Source organism: Rattus norvegicus, chromosome 6 (assembly GCF_021556685.1).
Source record: "Rattus norvegicus strain SHRSP/BbbUtx chromosome 6, alternate assembly SHRSP_T2T, whole genome shotgun sequence".
Taxonomy (NCBI): domain Eukaryota; kingdom Metazoa; phylum Chordata; class Mammalia; order Rodentia; family Muridae; genus Rattus; species Rattus norvegicus.
Window position 1 is genome coordinate 43,759,375 of NC_141539.1, and position 21,059 is coordinate 43,780,433.

At 36.5% G+C, this 21,059-nt stretch overlaps 1 long non-coding RNA gene across 1 annotated transcript in view; it reads right to left on the bottom strand.

Moving 5' to 3' along the window:
• Positions 1-5,243: 5,243 nt before the first annotated feature.
• The window catches only part of LOC108351205 (uncharacterized), a 110,364-nt gene continuing 94,548 nt past the window's right edge, over positions 5,244-21,059 (bottom strand). The window contains exons 7-8 of the long non-coding RNA XR_015622274.1: positions 7,108-7,432; positions 5,244-5,672 (exon numbers count right to left, since the gene is read on the bottom strand). This is a non-coding gene — a long non-coding RNA (uncharacterized LOC108351205). The remainder of the gene's footprint in view (positions 5,673-7,107; positions 7,433-21,059) is intronic.

Sequence of the window (21,059 nt, forward strand, 5' to 3'; positions counted from 1 at the left end):
TAGACAAGATGGATGAAGCAAAGAAGTGCAGACTGACAGGAGCCGGATGTAGATCGCTCCTGAGAGACACAGCCAGAATACAGCAAATACAGAGGCGAATGCCAGCAGCAAACCACTGAACTGAGAATAGGACCCCCGTTGAAGGAATCAGAGAAAGAACTGGAAGAGCTTGAAGGGGCTCGAGACCCCATATGTACAACAATGCCAAGCAACCAGAGCTTCCAGGGACTAAGCCACTACCTAAAGACTATACATGGACTGACCCTGGACTCTGACCCCATAGGTAGCAATGAATATCCTAGTAAGAGCACCAGTGGAAGGGGAAGCCCTGGGTCCTGCTAAGACTGAACCCCCAGTGAACTAGACTGTGGGGGGGAGGGCGGCAATGGGGGGAGGGTTGGGAGGGGAACACCCATAAGGAAGGGGAGGGGGGAGGGGGATGTTTGCCCGGAAACCGGGAAAGGGAATAACACTCGAAATGTATGTAAGAAATACTCAAGTTAATAAAAAGAAAAAAGAAAAAAGAAAAAAAATGTGTTCTATTTCTGAACATCTTGAAGGCTAAAAATAAATTCTTTCTTAATATGAAGAGGAAGAAGTAGAGGAGGAATACGAGTAGATAGATGTCACGTGTAATATCAAAATCAACTATTTGACATTTATAGAATGCAATTACCGTCTTCTGGAATAAGGAATGGAATGGAATAGGTGTGCAATTGTAGCACTGGAAAAGAAGAGACAATTGGATCCCTGGAGCCCATTGTCCAGCCAACCTAGCCAAATTGATGAGTTTCAACAAGAGACAAAATTGAAATAGTGGCACCTATGTTTGCAAGTGAACCAACATATGTTCAATATGAACTTAGGCTCATTAAACAAGAGGACAATCATTCATTCCTGGTACTGTAGACCTTGTTACCTACCTAGGGCCAATGAAGTCATGGATCTTACAGGAGAATCTACTATGTCTACCTTCTTAAACCAGTATAATGCAAAACTGTGCTATAGATATTTTTCTTCCTTTTTTTTTCAGTAGATACAAATCATTGTAGAAAGTCTCAACTGGGCAAAATGCCCATCACCTGTTGCATCAATAGTGCAAACCCCACACATAAGGCTCAGGGAACATTATAGGAGAGAAAAAAATATTGTATGAACCAGAATCCCAGGGACGTATGCTAAGTGACTTTGTCTTTTGTGTATGACAGGAAAGCTACACCCATAAAATGTCAACAATATGTTTGCTTTAAGAGGACCTGAACAAGTACAGCACCAGTTGGCATGCCAACCAGGGGATTAAAATCAGGTTTTCATGCATGTTTTGGAAATATTCAACAAACCAAGCTGCATTCTCAGACCAAATGAAACACTCATTTTTTTGATAAATGCTTATGATATACAAATATAAATTTACCAAATATACCTTCCATTAATCAAGTCAGCCTAACTTCTACAGAATATGTTTGATACACTGTAGTTTTTTTGTTTTATCTTATTTTCATATTTTGAGTGAAAACACATTTATAGGTTTTCATAACAACTGTTCCTGTCACGTGCCTATTCCCTAAACAAACTTTTGGATCAACAAATCTGCTCTGTTGTTCACAATTTCCTTAGCTCATCTTCCCCTTTAAAAAAATAGATCTCTGCCAAAGCAAAACTCCAGTTCTTCTCCTCAAAATGGAATGGGATGAGTCTGGAGTTATGCAAAACATCCAGCTGCTTTTAAAAGAATAGGTGAATGTGAAATGTGTGTATAGATATTTATCATATCTATATCACATATTTATGATGTGAATTCAACCTTGGATAAATGAGAGTACATATAAAAACCTAATAATGAATCACTTTCATTTTTAATAAGTAATAAAGACTTGGGTATAAATTAATGACTAGAGGATCAGAGTTGAAAAAGCTATACTCCTTGACTTTTATGAATTGAAGCTAGATAAGGTAAGATGAGATACTTGTTTCTTAAAGGTTGGCTACTAAATTCAAGACACACTCCATACTTGATGTCTCTAGACTTTGTGGCAGCCTTAGGCTTTGGTCAGAAAAACTTGTCTGTGCAGCATGAGCGTTAATGTGGAGACTGATAAAAGATATTGAGGACAATTAATTGTTGAGCATATCACACGATAATGGTTAGGATATGTACCAAAGCTATTTTCTAGGCATGACTCTGCCAGTGTAGCCATGAACTCAGCTGTCATGAGCACCACAGAACCCATGTGATATTGGACTAATCAATATGAAAAAAGAAGGGGTTAAAGGAGCCCTTCCCCTCCCCCCAGAAAAGTGTTGATAGTTGGTGACTACTGGGAGGAAGGAAAGGCTTTGCCTTCAGCGATATATATGCTGTGAGTGTCCCATGCTCCAGTGGATAGAGCCACAGCCATGCCCATGAAGGCAGCCCTTGACCTCACTGGACCACAAACAAAACCAAGACAAACAAACAGACAAGAAATTGGTAGGGTTGTTGAAGAAGCAGAGCATAGTGGGAGAAGTGGTAAGAGAAAATGTGGTGTGAAGTGTGACCGAAGTATATCATCTAAGTTCATTTTAAAGTAGCAGACAATTGTCCTGCTATTATCTATTTTTTAAGGCCTGTCTGTATTTTGGGCCAAAATTTTTGGAAGGGTTGTTTTTGAAAATTTACACACTTTTAATTTTATCTCCAAAGTTCTGCATCAATGGTGTGTGAAAAGAGGACATTTGGGGAATTATTGCCTTCTGAGGCTTCCTTTTGCAAACTGGACTTCCTACCAAGGGAGTAGCTTTGCTCTAAAATCAAACTCTCTGTGTCAGACCTGCTCCATTTTAACATGCTATGCCCACTGGCTTGTTCTGATGCAGCTGGAGAATCTTCAATGATGCTAATCAGCTGTTGAAGCCATGCAATTTGAATCCTCATGTATAGGACTGTGAGCAAAACAAGGCTTGTGAAACATATAAAGAACATTCTATACAATGAGAAGGCTCTATTTTGTAATATATATGTATGTTATTTAGTTATATATATATATACATATATATAGTATATATGTATAAAACAACAAATAATGAACAAAGAAACCATGATTATGAAAGAGATCAAAGAGAGGTATATATAAAAGTTTGGTAGGAGTAAAGGAAAGAAAGGCAATGTAATTGTAGTATAATCTCAAACATAAAATGTAACAAAAACAAAATAAAATACTTTTTAATTGAAAAATAATCTGCTTCCCCTCCTTCATCCCTCACAGTGACCCTCTCTCAAACCCCTCTCATGCTGCTCACCAAGCTGATAATGTGTCTATCTTCAGTTATTACTTATTGCTGAAATAAGTTTAATTTTAATAAAATCATCCAGTCTGCAATACTTTGACATAGCATCAGAGTCTGAGTAGCATTTCATTTCTATGCTTTGTGTCCTGTTGTTTATGTCTTCATATATCTCACATTATTATCTTAATTCATTCCATGTGTGTCTATAGAGTATAATCTCTTTAAGAACAAAAAGTTTAAAAAATTAATCTCCATATTTCAATTTCCTCAATTGTATACATAAGTATTATCCATAAACTTTTATTAGATACGTGCTAACTTCCTATTGAGTCATCTGAATAATTTTTTTCTCAGATACACTTTATTTTCTTATTAAGAAAATTCTAAAAAGGTATACTTAGTTACAGTGGGAATTAAATAAATGACTTCTTCCTTTGGTGTGTGTGTGTGTGTGTGTGTGTGTGTGTGTGTGTGTGTGTGTGTATGTATGTGTATGTTGTAGCTACATGTGGCACGTATGAATGTGTCAGTAGATAGCATGGTTTCTGTATGTGTGTATGTGAGTATAGTGCATGTGTGAGTGTATACTGGTCATGGATACAATCAATTATGGAAACCCAATCACATCGAGGTTTTAGGTCTTACTCTGTGTCTTCCTCTATTTATCTTTACAAATTACCTTCTGTGGTACCTCATTGAATCTGAAGCTCAGCTGATTGGTGGTTCAGCAAGCCCAAGTTATCCTCCTATCCAGCTTCTAGGGTATATAGCTTATAGGTTCAGAAAGCCATGTTTGTTTGTTTGTTTGTTTGTTTGGTTGGTTGGTTGTGTTTAAGTGGGATGCTAACAATCAGGACTTGACTTTTCAGGTTAGAGCAGCAAGCACATTACCTCTGTCTGAGCCATCACCCCAGCTCTCCTCCCTCATCTCTTTACTTCATTCACATAGGCAGACTTTTCAAAGTATCCACTTCAAATTTGCAAAAGGTCTAATGCACCTTTATCCTTTTAAATATATTTCTGACTCAGCAAAGAACCAATTGCTATCAGTTTTCCCAAGAACTTTTTTATAAATATCCAGGACACTTTCTTTCCTATACACGTGGTGATAGTGTTTACAATGGATCCATCATCCTCATATTGACAATAAATATAGCTGCAGCATAAATATTAATTATAGGAATCTGAGGTATTCTTCCCATTTGCATTCTGTATAATACCCCTGAATGGCTTAAGAATCTATTTCTTCCCTTCCTTCAGCTCAGTGCTATGATTCAAGTCAAGCAAACCTGCTGAGTTTCTAGTTTTCACTAACTAGTCACTGTTAAAGGGAGACAGAGCCATTAAAATTTATTTTAATAATTTACAAAAATATGTATGGAACTGCTTGGTTATAATTCTCCATCTTTAGATATTTGTGACATTTAAAAAAGGTTTTGGTATTTTTTGGCTGTTCATTAACTGACCTTTCTAGGATATTAATTTTCAGCTTCAAAATTATCCTCTGAAGTCGATGAAAATGCTAATTACACAAGGATAATGGGGTTCTTTTATAAACTAAGATGATAATACTATGAATATCTAACCAATAAACATGACAGCTTTATACATAATAGATTTTAAAAGACAAAAAGGTACTTAAAAGAAATAAAACACAGAGACTGAAATCAGTTTTCTTAGACATATACATGCCCATGGTGATCAGAGACACGTTCAGTTAATGTCCAGTCCACAGTCCACATTTCTCTCTACAATTCCCATCCCTTTTCATAAGTCACCTGTCCTTTTGGTGGAAATGAGATAAGGGACATCCTAGACTGTTCCTCTTGCATCGTTCTTTTTGACACTAGACAAAAATATCCATCTCTCCCATAGCTCTGGTTAAAATATTATGATCCATAACAATACATAGCTAATTGTCTGTTCTCATATTGCTCCAAAATGTGAGAAAATTAGGGAAATACAGATTTGCTTACTTTTACTTAATGGATTTCATATTTTATTTTGAGATTATTATAATATAATTATATCATTTTCCCCTTCAGCTTCATCATTCAATATGTTCCCCATGTACTTCTCCTTGCTGTCTTTCAAGGTCACTGTCTCTTTCCACTAATTGTTGCTATATACGTTTATGTTTATATATACATTACTAAATACATAAGTACCATTTGCTCAGTCTGTATAGTCTTGCTTATAGGTAGGTTTTCAGGGATGGCTATTTGGTATTTGATAATGAACTGGTGTTCTCTCCCTAGACAGTTTCTCCTCTCAGTACTCACTTGTTGCCCACAATTCTTTGTGTAAATTTGACACCGTGTTTTATTTTTAACAAAGAGGGGCTGGTGCTCTCATACTTCGTTTATGCAGAGCTGACAGCTGGAATGTTTAAGCTTCTGGTGTCTCTAGAATAAAGAACCAGAAACCAAAATTACTATTATGACTTCTCCCATAAAAATTGTGGTGATTACACGTATACCCTTCTTTTTTATAATCTCTCAAACATTAAGAGAACGTTCTTTAAAGATTAGAGGTAGTATTTTTACTTTACATCCTCATGATTATTTCCACTAAGGGCAGAATAGATCTATACTAATTACCTGAATACCATATAACAATAATTGTAACATAACATATTAGTGAATGACATCCTCCCTTATGATTTTCTTTGGCCGGGAACTATAAAGTTATTCATCTGGTAAGATTGCTGTCCTGACTGGAGTAGCACTCATGTGGCACTCCAGCTGGTGCTGGGAATACATTTCCAAAGGATTATTTTTTGCCATATATGGATAACAAATCCCCCTCCTCTTTTGACAGGGCATGTCAGTTTCTCAACATACAACATCTCCACAGATGCAGCTTGGGGGTTGACATGACACTAGTTTCAAAGAACAAACAGATTGAAGAGAGGTGTGAGTGTAACTGCAAGGGCGCATTGAAATGATACTCTATTCCTTCTCAGGATTCTGTAGGCACACAGACCAGCCATGACTTAATACTGGAAGAGACCACAAAATATATGAAACCAAAATTCCCTAATCATTGGAGTCCTTATTAGTAACATGGTACCAATCAATCCTCAAATACAGCTCATCCCTAATGTGTCTTTTATTCTGTCACAGTTCTTCTCATAGTTCAAAAGTCTAACAACATTTTATCAATGCATTCACCTAATTCTAGCTAGTATCCTAAAATTTCATTTAATCAAATATTTTAATTTAAAAACATTGATTTGACCAAAGCTATCTCTCTTTACTTTCCACTGTTTTATGATCCAATTAAACCTTTGGAATTGATCATTTGATTATAGTTTCTTCACAGAACTGCATTTAGTTGTGTTCAAGCATGAAATCAACAGACAGTAAAGTGCTTTATCTATCCATCCATCTGTCCTCCTTAGGAGAGCAAGACACATGCCCACAAACAAGCTTCCATTCCAGCAAGTAGCTATTACACATCATTCCAGTTAAGCTCTTCTTTGATTGAAGCATTTTCACTCCTTAAAATGGAACCCACCAATATTGTCCTTTCTATCATTGGGATAGTATCTCTACCTTAACTCAGGAAACATAAAGCAATACATGAGTTTTTTTTTTTTTAATTTCTTATTTTACCTGACTTCTCATTATCTTTCTTTTGGTGATTGACCAATAATTCCCAAATATTAATATGAACTGGAATTATCTAGAGCATTTATTAAATCATGTAGATATCAAATGATTTCATGCTTTTATATTATTCCCAAATGACACTGGTGCTACCAGTCTGCCAATAGCACAGTGGAAAAACATTGTAGTAGAAAGCATATTTCTCATTGGCTGGAATACAAATATTTACCTGTCTTGGCATCTGTTGTTGTTTGGATAAGAAATGTCCCTTATAGCCTCGTGTATTTAAATACTTAGGGTTCAGTTGGTATTGGCAAGATTATAGAGCCATGAGAATGTGCAGCTTTGATGGAGGAAGTACTCTCTGGGGCACTGAGTGTAGAGCCTTGCTGTACTTAGCGATTTTTCCCTCTGCTTCCTCTGCATGATTGAGATGTGATCTCTTAGCTTTCTGCTTTGGCCATCATCTACTGCATGCCTTGTTGAACACTATGCTACCCACCAAAAAAATCCTTCTTGATTCTTTAAGTAGCTTTGTTCATAGCATTTTGTTGCTGCAACAGAAAAGTAAATAATACAGTATCAAATCTCTTTCCATATTCATGGAGATCTCTCTATGTGGAGATAAACACATAAATGCATACACACACACAAATACACAGTAGTCATACATTTTAAATGCATTGATACATGTACTTACATTGAATTTTGAACAAAGTAATCCATAAAACAACAATTTCCCTTTCATAGAATGAGTTTTCTTGAAGCAATTTCCAAAGTCACTAATATTGTTGATTGATTGATTGATATTTTAATGGAAATTTTGTTTTTAGAATGTAATATATATATATATGAAATGTGATAATATTTACTCCCAATTTCCTCCTTTTCTATTCCTCTTGCCCATTAATACACATCCTCTCATTTTTATAACTTTTTAAAATAACACACCAAGTTCAATTACCTGAATGGGTGCAAAATCATCCACTAGATCTTGGGAAACATGCCAGTGACACTTCTAAAAATCTCACCAAACACCTCCTACTGTCTTCTTAATGTGAGTTTCGGTCCAGAGATAATGTTCCTCATATATCAGAATTTTGACTGGTTTGATCTATATAAGTCTTATACAGGTAACTACCAATGCTATGAGGTTGATTTCCTTGTCCATATCCACAAGCCAATATTTCATAGTTCTACTCTACATCTTCCCACTACTGTGTTCTTCTGTGTCTTCTAAAATGATCCCAGAACCTTGGTCAAGTTCATGTTAATAGTGATGTCCTCTTTAGAGCCAATTACTCAGTCTCTTATGCATGGCAAGTCCACCATTCAGGATTCTTTTCATTGACTGTTGTCTACTGTGAAAGTATTTCTTTTCTCTATACACTCTCACTCAATGTAGCTGTTTTCTCACCTCACTCAACTGAAGATGTATTCATTAATTCTTCAAATACCTTTGGCTTCCTTTGTCTCATGGGCTATTTAATTTTTTGCTTACAGAGCCTTGCTAGTTCTGCCTTGTCAGGATACACAGTTTGTAGGATCCTGGTTAAAACTGGATGAAAGATACTCTGGTGAAGCTACCCTGCTGGACCTCCTTTAACTACATTTCTTACATTAGACATTGGATTTTAGATTTCCTTAACACTTGTCCCCAAACCTTCAATATTTTCCTGTAATCTTTTTTTTTCAAAAAGTTTTATTCCTTCATCCTTTTTAAATGAACACTTTGATTTTGGTGACTCCTAAATAATTACCTATAACTAAGAAATCTTGTGTTTGGTTTCCTATATGCAAAGCTCATTAACAAATTAGTATTCTGTTTTAAAAGGTTTGCATTTAAACAAAATAATCTTTGACTTCTGCTGGTCTGACCTGTAGCGGCCCTCCGCACATGACAGGGGATGCTCTTTATTCAGACTGAGGCTTCGTTTCAAACATGACCTAAGTGTCATGCCTACCTGCCATGTCCAGTGCCTCTATCCTCCTCACCCAACTCTTCCTTGCCTTTATTTAGTTCACTGAATGGTGAGGCTCACATTGCCTTTTATCAGATCTTTTGAAACAATAGCTTTTATGTTCTCTTATGTTATATATATATATATATAATGTTTGTGTGCATTTATTCTGTAGCTTTGTAATACATGTTTTTGCTGATTTATCAATATCAGTAGACATGGAATTCCAGATTCCTTTTATTTTTAACCTTGGCAAATAGGAATTGCATTTATTTACTAAGTCTGAATATTGCATCCCTTTATTTAGCAATTGATTTATTTACACATATTGAAATATTTATCATTTCACACATGACCAGTCTGTCATTTATATACTTTGGGGATTTATTTGTAATCATTTACTTATTTATTTTCAGCCATTAAAGATAGGAGTTTTTCTCCCTAAACAGCCTACCTAGCATTTCTAGATCATAAAATTATGGGATTATACTTAATGGAATGTTGTTTTCAGACCTGATATTAAAATACCTGCCCCTGGACAGAAATTAAATTTGAGCAAGCGATTTCTCTAGAATTATTAACCTGGGACTACTTTTAGCTTAATATTCATTTTTTGTGCTCACGTGGGAAGGGCATACTGATAATACAAATTCAATTAGAAAACCCAATTTGGTCTGTAGTTAAGGATTCTCAGGGGACACTTTATCCTTTTCGTTTGATAGACAATTCAGACAGGGGTTGTGTACTGTGTTTATGTCTGCGCTGCAGAGAATACGTATTAATTTCTGTATTCCCAGAGTCAAGATCAAACTTCAGTACATTCTCTGTACTCAGTAGATACGTGGAAGCTATGTTTACCACTGCGTATTTAGCTCATGTAAAGAAATTGCATCCTTGACAGACTACTGATAAGGTGCTGACTTACAGAGTTCAAAAGCCTCAGGAAGAGCCTTCAAAAGTTCAATTTTGCAGCTATCAAGTGATTAAAAACTGTTCCCAATTTTGCATATATTTATATGGATATATTTATTACATATACATACATATATTGATTTTATATATATATACATATATACACACACACACATATATATATATATATGTATATACATATATATATGACTGGTACAGAGCAGAAATGTAAGGTCAGTAATATAAAAGTCTGTATTTTCATTCAAAGAGACTTATCCTTACAAACTTTGAATTCAGAGCATGTTTTCATAGTAGCATAACTATTAAAATCATCTTTCATGTTGTAAGATTCAAACATAAAAGTGCCTGAGTACATGCTCAAATCAATGCATCCTGGTCACAAAACTATTTTTAAAAATATAGTCTTTATGATAACTTGGGGGAATTGTCAGAATTTTTGGAATTTAAATATAAAAGTATGTCCGAAGGAAAAATATTTCAGTGCAAATACTCAAATATCCATTGCTTTTCTCTCCATGCATAAAAGGATTGGCTAAAAGTACCAACAAGATGTGCATTCATAATAACCAGAGAGGGATAAAAAATGATAGTTGTAAAATATAAATAATAGATAAATGCTAAATATATCCGTGCATGCATGTATGCATACACACACACACACACACACACATACACACACACACATACATGCATAAAAATAGTTCTTACCAGAGAATTATTTGTTTAATGAGCATGGGGGTTTTGTTTGCATGTATGTTTTGAGAGCTTATTCTGCCTAATCTTTGTATTGGTTATAATTGCACCTGGTACCTGAAAGATGATCATTCATTCAATAGCCTGTTTAGGAATTTCTTTGCCATCATAATAGTCAGTCTGCTTTCAATAAACTTAACCATATTGAGAAGTACTGTCAGACATCTTCCAAAGTGTCTTTCAGCAGATATATTTAAAACGGTTTCCTTAAGATCACATGGGTGTAATATGTGTCGAGAAGGAACACAAGAATACTGTGACCATCACTTTACAACTTGGGTGTATGCAAAAATTACAAGTTATTATGAATGTAGTGCTTAATCCCAGCGACTGAAGTACTCTAATGATGAACTCATTTGCCATTGTTTTATTTGAGCATCCCAGCATTTTTTTTTATCTTGGAATAGATTCAGAGGAGTCACTTTATAGTTTGAATCCATACATTTTTATAAGTTTATATCAGTTTGGTTTAAAAACTTTCAGGATAATTGATGCATTTAGATTTAATTACACTCTTAATTATTGAGAAGAGACACTTGAACCTATCATAGAAATGTTTTGAAGATTCTGGACAGAATTGACCCCATGGACTGGATTGAATTTTGCATAAGTTATTGTTTCCTGACAAATTTTAAAGGGTAAGGACAGTATGTTTCCTTCCAAGCTCCCCAAATGCTGTATCTCGGCAATTTTCACAGTTTTAAGGACATTCCTCGTGACACACTGTTTTATCTAATGCATTATGCATTTTTCATTGAACGTTGACAATATGTCTAACTATCTGCACCTGTTTTGAGAAAAGGCATTCAGCCTCATAATTTGGAAACAAACTTGATGAAACTGACAGTGCTGATAGAATTCTACTTATTCTCATCTTTGCCGGATGTGTGTTAGTTTGATGGAAGACACCGATGGTCAAAGTTATCAAGTTCAGTCTTCTAACAATGGCTGGTATGAGGAGGAACATGTTTCAGCTAATTGCCACGGCAACACTTTGAGAGTGAAACGGATTGTTCCTATTTTTCAGGTGAAGAAACAAATTCCAAAGGTTAAATTGCCCAAGATAATGCAATTAGGCCAGTATTAATATTAATGTTGTAGCAATGCTTCGTGCCAGCTGTCACATTTAATCTTTCCACACTCCTGTGGAGTGTTATCCTCATTTCACAGACATCAAAACAGGAGTTTAAAGATGCTGAGAAACTTGCCTGGGGTGGGCAAACCTAAGAAGTAGTAAGCTGATTTCCCAGTTCTCTGATTATTATTTTTTTTCCAAATCCACATTGGCTCATGTGGCGTGGAAAATAGTCTCAGATAAATGTGAATTTGCATATGTAATTCCTGATTTTGTATTTGACCGTTAAGCTTCCATCTAGTTTTTTGGACTAAACATAGTAAGAAATGCAGAGAAAAGTCCTAATGTTAGAAATAAATAAATACATTGAAATTTACTACAAGGAAAAAGGATAAATTCCATGTCACCAGACCTCTAGCATCACTTTATTCTGCATGCATCCCTTCTTCCTACACCATGATTGCAACTTTGGAGCTGCCGAGCTGCGCAGTGTCACCTGGCACTTAGAACCTCATCTATTCCCCAGACATTTCCAAACCCAGGTACCATTTGTCCCTCGGTCAGATAATGGCACATAAGCCCTAAAGTTGAAAAAGTATTTTTTTTAAAATAATGCAAACTACAGAATCAGAAAGATAGGGATTTTATTTAGGTTTGGGACAGTTTATTATGGAACACCTTCTGGCCTTGCATTTACCATGTAGCAGAAGTGACTGTGAACTCCTGATCTTTTTGCTTCTGCTTCCCAAATGCTAGGAATAAAAGCATACAGCACAAAGTCAGTCCAGCTGGAAGTTTCCTTTTTCTTTTTAATGTTTTGAGCTTACAATAAAATCAAATCATTTCCCCCTTACTTTGCCTCCCTCAAAAGCTTCTTGTGTAATCCCCTCCTTGCATTATCTCAAATTCATGGCTGCTTTTTTAAAATTTTTTATTGGATATTTCTTTATTTACATTTCAAATGTTATTCCCTTTCTTTGTTTCCTGTCCATTTATTGTTTTATGCACACACACACACACACACACACACACACACACACACACACACACCAAAATATATAGCAGCCTTTTCAGATCATATAATGTTACTTGTATTCCTATTTTTCAGGAATGACGACAAATGACTACAATACTACCATTGAATTTAGGTTTCATTCAAACTTCCCCTATGGTCCTTGAATCCAGAAGTTCCACTCATTATAATTGACCTTACTTCAGAAAGACTCAAATTTGTACCCACGGTTACTTGATTGTTTTATATATTTTTGATATGTTTCAAACACATATATATTCTCTCTATATATATATTTATCTATGTATTTCAATTTTCCATATGTGGAGATTGGAGATATTGTAGTATCTTTATAAAGGCACTTCTCAAATGCTTTTATTCATATTTTTAGGGTCTTCTGAGATGTGGATTTCACTGTGGATTTTAGATGAAGAGTTGGATCTTAAAAAGTATCAATTTGCATGTGCAAATCAGATGGCTCTGAAGAGGTTAATGTCCATGTCAGAGCAGAATCAAGGATCATTAGGAAAAATGGGCCCTGTAATTTTTTTTCTGTAGGATTTAGAGTTTTATGATTGTAATTGCAATTCTTCAAGCTCAATTCTTTCCTGACTCATAGAGGGACTTCAAGTTCAATGTGCTTTATAATAGAGACATTTGTTTAGTAAACCTTTGCATTTGATTCCTAGAAATACATGCCATACAACAAAACATAAAAATTAACCATTCTGTTTGCCTGTATTTGAGATGTGAAAGAGCACAGATTGTTCTTTTTATCACTCTTTGGCTATACTATTTCTAGTACATCGGAAACAGACTGCTAACCCCACAACACCTATACATTTTATTTCTCCTATAACGTTCATCTCTCAAAGCAGCAGAGAATTCTCAAATTTCACATCACCTGGATGGTAATTCTGGGAAACCTCAAGTGACATGCTTTAAATGTTCACTGATGAGTACTGCTGAGTAGGTGGCACTACACTGTGTAAACTGTCAGTAGTTACATTAAAAAATATCACCTTTCCCTCAGAACAGAATTTTCAGATATGTAGGAAGGTAAGATACAATATAACTTTGGAGCAGTCTCTCCTCTAATTCTCACCTTAGATAACAAAGGGTAACTACTTTTTTTTATTGTGAAGGGGGATGCTTGACTATAACCTGCAGGTGTTTGTTTCTATAGAAGAGGGGGTTTAACTTTCCCTGTTTATTAGTGTTGGTTTCTAAATTATATTGAAGAGGGTGGATAACCAAGATTTGTATATAATACAACAGAGAAAATATATTGATGTTTGTCAAAAAACTTTCCTTGACTGTAGTCAATTAGGTCATTTTTCCTTGGTTGACTGTGGAATAGGAGTTTTAATTCATTAAACAGAAAATATAGCCAATTAAGAGTTATAGTGCAAGTATAAGCAAATGCATTCAAAACCTGATTCTATCACCACAAGTTTTGAGGCTGGGTCTATTTCTTGGGGTCGTATTTTTCTCATTCCAATCTGGTCCAATTTTCTAATGGCCCAGTTCTTACCTTCATTTGTTTGTGTCCTCTTAATTACAGTTCATTTCAGGCTACCATCTGCACACTTTAACCTTTGCAAACATTTCCAGAATGCACAGCTCAGCAGCTGAGAGAACAGCAATAAATTTCTCACCATTTTGCATTCATTAAGAATTTCATATGGGTAAGGCCCATTTTAAAGTGTGTGTGTGTGTGTGTGTGTGTGTGTGTGTGTGTGAGAGAGAGAGAGAGAGAGAGAGAGAGAGAGAGAGAGAGAGAGAGAGAGAGAGAAACAGAGAAAGAACATATATAGGTATATACAGACTCTCCTGTAAATAATAGAATTTCATGAGTAAGTATTTTATAAGTGGAAAAATGAAATTAAAACATAGAAATTTAGTTATCACTGTTGATTCCATCATTTATCCTGTTAATTTTTATTTTGTGTGCAATTTAGACTTAGCATATTTTATAATACTTATCATTATGGACACAATTCCCTTCCACTACTCCTAAGTTTTTGAGTCAATTTCTCACTGTTTTCTCTAATTCAACCCATGACTTTCTCTTGCACATCTCTTAAGTCCCCATCTGTTCCACAAATTTAAATTGTGGGTAAGATAGACATTTATTTTCAGCTAAGGCCATATCTAGGCCACCTTATGTCCTTCCTGGTAAAGGAACATAGCGTAAGAGCCAATCTCAACTCAATCCAGGTCAATTTAGAACCTCCCAGTGGGGTCCTTGATTTTCCCTGTGCTGGACTAATGCCTTTTCTCTCTGTTAGAATCACCTCTGAAAATCCCTCTAATAGACCTATTTTTTCTATATAATTAGACTCAAGGAGACATATTTTTTGGCAGCACCAGTTTCATACTTTGTTTAAGCACTTTGCAATTATTTTTTCACAATGAAAAAGACAAGCACCACTCTACAAAGTTTTTTTTAATTAATTTATTTATTCACCTTACATCCTAATATCAGTGACTCCCACTTACAATCCTTCTCTCCAAGCACCCTTTCCCCCTACAGAGCAGGCATTACAGGAATAGGTACATCCTCCCTCACTGCAGCAAGACAAGGTAAATCTGTCAGAGAAAGAAGCAGGCCACAAATTCAGGGGTAACCCTCACTCCAGTGTTGGTAGATCTGAATGATGACCATGTTGCACATGTGCAACATAGGTCCAGGCCATGCTCACGGTTTTGTTGGTGGTTCTGTCCCTGGGAGCAGCCCCCAAGGGTTCAGGTTAGTTGACTTTTTGTATCTCTGTGGAGGCCCTGTCTTCTTTGGGGCCCTCAAGGGGAAGGAAGTGGGAAATGGAGGGAGCAGGGTAAGGGAAAGGAACAGGACAAAATAAGAAGGAATAGAAGGGAATCAGGAAAAAGTAAGGGGAAGAGAAACAGTAGGGTTGGGAAGGGAAGGGAAGGGAAGGGAAAGGAAGGGAAGGGAAGGGAAGGGAAGGGAAGGGAAGGGAAGGGAAGGGAAGGGAAGGGAAGGGAAGGGAAGGGAAGGGAAGGGAATAATAGAATGAAAGGAAAGTAGAAAGGGAATCAAAGGGAAGGGAGAAGGAATCCTCTTTTACCACAAACTTCATTCGGTATGGCTTCAGTTACCTTCAGTCAAATGAAGTCTGAAAATATTATGGAAAGTATTCTAGAAATGAATGATCTATGGCCTAAATCACACAATTTTCTGAGTATCATTATGTAATGTCCCACTGTTTGTTTGCTTTTGCAGCATATGCAGGCTGTATGTTCTATTCACCCATTAATAATTTAGTAATGTCTCAGTAGTAGATCTACTGAAGATATTTCCAACACATTATCTAATTCTTCTATGTGGTTCCAACTCATTGTTGTTAATCTCCTACTAATCACAATTTAAACTATCATGGGCATGTATACATAGTCAAAATAATGTGTGGAATTAAGGTTTTGGTGTTATCCGTGGTTTCTGCCACATACCAAGGATAGTTTAATTAAATCCAGAGGACCAAGAAAGGATTCTGTACATGTTTCTGCTGACCATAGCCACATTGTTTCTCAAAGTAATTATTTTGTTAGAGAATGATGCTGCTCATCAATTATTCACTAACAGTAAGAATAAGGTCAGATGGCAAATTAGTCTTTGAGTCTCAAGTACATTAAAAAAAACATGGAAATGGTACTATCAAAAAGCAATATTAGATAACTCAATTAGTTCTAATATAAAGAACATGGAAATTACTTCAACCCATTTTCCACATCCTTTGAAAGCATTTTCCACTGAACAAACAGAAATCAAAGTAGGTCAGGTTACACACTATTTTCAGCTCTTCACTTTTTGAAAAATAAATTGAACCCAAACACTATAGTTATCTTTCCCAGAAAATATTGGAATATGTTTTGTGCTTCAAACTATAACTGTCTACTATCAATCAAAATTTGTAAAAGTATTTAAAACATACTACATAAAGTATATGAATTATTTCTTAAACTTCATTTTTATTTGCATATTTGTTTCTTAGGAAAAATATGTAGATCATGCAAATGTATTTTTGTTCTATGTAGAAAAGGAAGAAATGTGAGGCTTTGCTATTGATGCACATCCCGGCCTTCTGGATTGCCTATTTAATTCCTAATTACAATTTCAGATCCCAATCACACAGTGTTTTGCTCTGCCTCCTTTGGTTTGGAGAAAATGTGTTACATTGCTATTATCACTGAGGCTCATCCAATCTATTAGCCTATCACAGTGGCAATTACAGTGTTAATCTTTTATCTCTTTATTGAGACCACGGTGTTCCTGAGATCATTAAGTTACCTCACCGAGAAATACTGGATATGAAATTTTTAAACATTTGAAAGAAAATTATGCGACAAATCTATAAGAAAACTGGCGTGTGGTGATTTCATTCTGAAATACGTCCCACTTGGGCATGTTTTCAGTACTTGGTCTCTAAATTATGGTGATATATTTGAGAATTGTGGGATGATTAGGAGATGGGACCAGTTGAAGAAAGTAAATCAGAATTGAACCTTTGAAGGCTCAACTGATCCCTGCTTTGGGTCTGTTCTAATTTCCTGATCAACAACAGTGTCAACCTTTCAATGTTGACTGTGATTCACATGTTTGATGAAATCCCTTGCCAGGCTTCCTTTCCATGGTGAGCCAAAATCCCTGATATCATGAGCCCATTACAAGAAGCGACCAAAAAGATATAAAGTTCTCCCTCTAGTCTTGGTCCTGGGTTTCAAGTCTAAAGCTTGAACTAATTTCCCTCTCTCCCCTAAAGCTTTTGTCTTCCCTTTCTCAGCTGCCTGATGGAAGAGTGCTGACAGGAGAAAGTCTTCACTTACTTTCTGCGTTCTTCAATGCATCTTACCATTTATACTGAAATTCTCTCCTGGCTTCCTGATTACTTAGGAATATAATTTGGTGCAATACAAAGCATGTTTTGTGTAACTGTAGGGAGGGATCACTACAGAATTTTGCCTAGCTTCTATTTTTTGAGACTATCTATCTTCTTCCATCCAACATATGCTTTCAAAGGACTCTCTAAACATCCCCCACGGTGTCTATTTAAGTGAATAAAAAAACTTCATCAAGTACAGGTACAAGTTCTTTGCCAGGACTTAGGCTCATGACTTTACTTCTCTGCAAGAGACTTGCAAAATCAAAATTTACTTTTCCCACTGGCAGCAAAATGCCCAGTAAACTTTAGATCACAGAAGAGGGAGAAAACCTTCAAAAACAGCCTTTTGTGCCATGAAATTCCAACTCAAGACCCCAAGCCTTTCTTTCATTTGTGTTATATATTTATCTTCCTTCTTCTTTGCTGATGCTCCTCTATTGTTTACAGTTAGCTCATCTCTAAATCGCTCCTGTTCCCTAAGTGGAAACAAGTCCTCTGAAACATCTCCGCACATACCTCATGCCTCAAATGAAGTAAGACTTGAAGAGATCTGATCTGCCAACCACACGAATGTTTGGTTCAATTTCCAGTCACTAGGTAAACTTCAGCAGGATAATCTACTGTGGGAAAGGGAACTGTGCCGGGAAACTTAGGAAGATTGAGCAGGTTGGAAGGCCAGAACCTCTGAGAGGACAGTAGGAGCTTCACGGGCTTCTGACAAGGACCCTGACATGTGACCACACTCACTGCATACAAACATGACCTATGGTAAAGTAGATCAGAACAGAGGGGGTTTTTGTTGTTGTTGGTGTTTTGTTTTGTTTTGTTTTCATGCTAATGAGGTAGCTAGAAGCCAATGAGCTTCCTTTCCTGAATATTTCTTCCTGCAAAGGTATTTAATCACTGGTCTACCCTGAGGAAGTAGTTTATACTCCATTTCTACGATGAACATCAATAGTTTAGAGTGAAGGACTGTCTTTCTCATCAAGAAGCACCTTTGGGGGAGGGCGGTAATGGAGAGAGGATGGGGAGGGGAACACCCATAAAGAAGGGGAGTGGGAGGGGTTAGGGGGATGTTGGCCGGGAAACCAGGAAAGGGAATAACATTCGAAATGTAAATAAGAAATACTCAAGTTAATTAAAAAAAAAAAGAAAAAGAAAAAAAATGAGATACATCTGGTTTGAAAACATCTGTTTGCCTTGAAATGTTCGTATTAAACATTTGATGTGGGAAGGACCTTAAATTTGTGAGGCAAAATTTTATATATATATATATATATATATATATATATATATATATATATATATATATATATATATATTGGATATTGGATGCACAAAGAATTACATTATCTTCCTTCCCGTGTACCTAATAAAAGAACAAAAAAATTAAAAAAAAAAAAAAGAAGAAGCACCTTTGGGATCATGAAAGAAACAAGTCCTCTTGGACTTGCCCCGCCGAGCTAAGCTGGAGTTCCCCATTCCCTCAGCCCCTCGTTTATCATTCTCAGCCCACCCTCTAACTCCGTTGTCCAGGAGTTTTGGAACCCCTGACCCTTCATACCTGAGTCCTCTGTGCCATTTCAGCAGTGACTGAACATCTGGGAGTCAGGGAACCCAGCTTCATCCTCCCACATTTTAGGGTGCTTTTTACTACCCCTGAGTGGTGTATCTGTACCTTACTAGTTAAAGCCTAGAATCTGACAGCTTGATGAAGGGTGAATGCAATCTAACATCTTCGTATTATTCTGCCCAGCAGCGTTCCCACACTTAAGAAATCAAATCAGCCAACCCCAGGATGTTTGGTTCAATAACTTGTCCCTATGTAACCATTAACAGAGCGACATAATTTTACAGTAACTAATTATATTGGGAGTTCTGATGACTTGTTAGATTCTGTAACCCAACCTTTCACATTAATACAAATGAAGCAAATATATCTCTTGTCTTTTCACAAATATGACAAAACAACAGAATGTTTTACCTGTGCTTGCTCAATGTCATACATAGGTTAAATATACCAATAAAAGCATGTCAGTTTATATTTTCCTGTATTTGCTAACTTGCAATAAAATAAGATTCACATGCTAGATTTTAAATCAAGTTAAAATTATATAAACATAATTTTAGATATTATGCATTCTAACCAGTTAATTCTAGTTTAGTTTTTTTTTTCATATCACATATCTCCTCCCTACCCTTCCCTTGGACTCCCCTCCCCCCCACATTGTCTCCACAAGGATGTCCCCAACCCACCCACCCCACCAGACCTCTAAACTTCCTAAGATCTGCAGTCTCTTGAAGGTTAGGTGCATCTTCTCTGACTAAACCCAGACCCAGGAGTTCCCTGCTGTATACGTGTTGGAGACCTCATCTCAGCTGGTGTATGCTGCTGGGTTGGTGATCCAGTGTCTAAGAGATCACAGGGGTCCAGATTAATTAAGACTGCTGGTCCTCCTACAGGGTTGCCCTCTTCCTTATCCTCCTCCAGTTTTTCCCTAATTGAACCAGAGGGGTCAACAGCTTCTGTTCCTTGGTTGGGTGCATATATCTGCATCTGACTTTTTCAGCTGCTTGTTGGGTCTTTTGGAGGGCAATCATGGTAGGTCCCTTTTTGTGAATACACCACAGCTTCAGTAACTGTGCCAGGTATTAGGGACTCCCCTTGAGCTGGAACACACTTTGATCCTGTTGCTGGACCTTCTTTTCCTTGGGCTCTTCTCCATTTCCATCCCTGCATTTCTCTCAGACAGGAAGCATTATGGGTCAGAGCTTTGGCAGTAGAATAGCAACCCATCCCTCACTTGATGCCCTGTCTTTCTGCTGGAGGTAGATTCAGTAAGTTCCCTCACCTCACTGTGGCGCCTTTCATCTAGGGGACCCCCCACCATGGACACTTCAGGGCAGTTGCACATATGAACTCACTCACAGAGGATGTGACAGCATGCACAAGAGCTAGGGAAATGCTAGCTAGACTAAATCCAAGCATGTAGAAGTGAGGTAGGCACAGAAAGTCTACCATGAGCTAAAGGCTGTTGGAGATTGATGGCCGCTGGAAGAAAGGAAGTCAGTCTGTTTTAAGTCTGTGGTATCCAATTGGTTGGCCACACTTTCGTGGATGGTCACACACCCAAAAGTATACGAGTAGCAAAGATTGGACTCAGTTTTTTGGTTTAATTGTTTCTTATTTATAAGCACACAAAGGTAGGGAAGAGAGTAAATCTGGGGAAAGATTTGAAAGTATTACATCCTAATATAGTACAGAAAGAGGAAAAGAATAATTTCACTGCAATTCATAGGCTGGACTTCTAGACCCCACTCCCTGCCTCTTCAATTGATGGCCATAGCTTGATTATTATGTACATACATGTATACATAAAAAGATAAAACTTGTAAAGACTCTTAAGTATGGCTTGTGAATAAATTATATATTAATAATGTGTGAAAGAGTTAGATTTAAAGATTTATTACTGACATGCAGGGTAATAATTCATTTTAGTGTACAGTACTAATTGCAAATCAAATCAAGATTAACCATTTCTGTAT